This window comes from Crocuta crocuta, unplaced genomic scaffold (genome assembly GCF_008692635.1).
Source record: "Crocuta crocuta isolate KB4526 unplaced genomic scaffold, BGI_CrCroc_1.0 scaffold224, whole genome shotgun sequence".
NCBI lineage: Eukaryota > Metazoa > Chordata > Mammalia > Carnivora > Hyaenidae > Crocuta > Crocuta crocuta.
In genome coordinates, this window is record NW_027529545.1 from 1,740,174 (window position 1) to 1,742,327 (window position 2,154).

The following is a 2,154-nucleotide window of genomic DNA, read 5'->3' on the forward strand; positions in this document are numbered from 1 at the left end:
TCATTTATTTATTTTTAATTATTTAAATTCAAGTTAACATATAGTGTAGTGTTGGTTTCGGGAGAAGAATTTAGTGATTCATCACTTACATACAACACCCAGTGGTCATCCCAACGAGTGCCCTCCTTAATGCCCTTCACCCATCTAGCCCATCCCCCCACCCACCTTCCCTCCAGCAACCCTCAGTTTGTTCTCTGTATGTAAAAGTCTCTTATGGATTGCCTCCTCCTCTGTTTTTATTTTAGTTTTCCTTCCCTTCCCCCATGTTCATTTGCTGTGTTTCTTAAATTCCACATACGAGTGAAATCGTATGATGTCTGTCTTTCTGTGACTGACTTATTTAGGTTAGCATAATACACTAGTTCCATCCATGGTGTTGCAAATGGCAAGATTTCATTCTTTTTGATCACTGAGTAGTATTCCATTGTGTGTGTGGGGATGGATATATATGTATATACCACATCTTCTTTATCCATTCATCAGTGATTTGATTAGAGAGCACCTCTCTGTGCTTTGTAGTTGTATAGGGTATATGAAGATGTGCTACACAGAACTAGATCTGCACAGGAAAGACAACTGTGACTGCAGTAATGATGACAGTCACAGCCCAGGGAGTACTCATTCTATGCTGAACATTGTACTAAGGTGAGCTCCATAAGTTTTCCAATTAATCCTTATAATGAGATTAATTAAGTATTTTCAGCATTTTATGAATATGGAAACCGAGGCATAGAGAGGTTAAGACATTGGCTGAGCTTCACGTACCTGGTATGATGAGTCCAGGTTTGTTATCTCTGTCTAGAGAATTCTCTTAACCAGGACAGATTGTATAACTGGGATGCTGAGTGATGATTGGAAAACACCAGCTTCTTTCACACATTTGATTCTTCTGAAGGAATATCCAGATTGTAGAGGAAGCTGGATCAGAATGCACAGATTCATACAAGGCTTTGGCATGGGAACAACTCCTATGTGGCCTGGTCATATGAGATCTTAGCTCCATCAACTATTTGCTTTTGGGAGAAAGACTTCACCAGGTGGGCTCAGTTTCCAGGCAAGTAGTTCAAGTAATAAAGGACTGCAAACATTGAATGTAGGAGAAACAGGGTGAAAAGCACAGTTCTCAGTTCTTGCATCCCAGAAGGTCCAGGATAGACAAATCCTGTGGCCTGTAGTGGTGGCCTCCAGATGTATTTGCTCACACATCACCTCAGCAAAAACCTCTCAGCCCGTCCATATACGCACATGTCTGTGTATGTCTCTATATGTTCATAGGTTACATACAGTGGTCCCTTCACGCCCAAGCTGTTGCTTTCGGTGGTTTCAGTTACCCGTGGTCAACTGCGGGCTGGAAGTAGATGAGCCTTCTTCTGACGTATCGTTGGAAGGTCAGTAGTATCCCAGCACTCCATCACAGCTTCTGCGCCACTCACCTCACCGCGTCTCCTCGCGCAGGTGCGGTGTCCTGTCACCATCACAAGAAGGGTGACTAGAGCACAATAAGACCTTTTGAGAGAGACCACATTCACGTAATTCTTGTTACAGTACATTGTTAAAATTGTTCTATTATTACTTACTTCTGTTCATCTCTTACTGTGCCTCATTTGTGAAGTAAACACTATCAAAAAAGGTATGGACGCACGGGACAAAAACCCTATAGCATCTATAGGGTTTGATACTACCCGGCGGTTCCTGCACCCCCTGGGGGTCTTGGAATGCATCCCTCTCTGATAAGGGAGGATGACTAATACTGAATTAATATATTAAGAGATCTTAAATGAGATTTCATTTATTTTTAATTTTTTAAAATATGGAACGTTCACGGATTTGCATGCCATCCTTGAGCAGGGGCCATGCTAATCTCTGTGTTAAGTGAGATTTTTAAACATGCATCAAGTTTAGCAAAGTTTTGTAAAGTAATGGACTGAATGTCTCATGGTTTAAAAAACTTTTTAATTCCAATATACTTAACATACAGTGTTATATTGGTTCCAGGTGTACAATATAGTGATTCAACAATTCCATGCATCACCCGGTGTTTATCACAAGTGCACGTCTTAATCCCCATCGCCTAGTTCCCCCTTACCTCCCCCACCTTCCTCCCCGTGGTGACCATCAGTGTGTTTTCTGTAGTTAAGAGTCTATTTCTTGGTT

The 2,154-nt window shown here is 41.5% G+C and overlaps 1 pseudogene; it reads right to left on the minus strand.

Annotated features, from left to right (window-relative positions):
- Positions 1 to 1,804: 1,804 nt before the first annotated feature.
- On the minus strand, positions 1,805 to 1,904 carry LOC144229383 (U6 spliceosomal RNA; annotated as a pseudogene).
- Between the last annotated feature and the right edge of the window lie 250 nt (positions 1,905 to 2,154).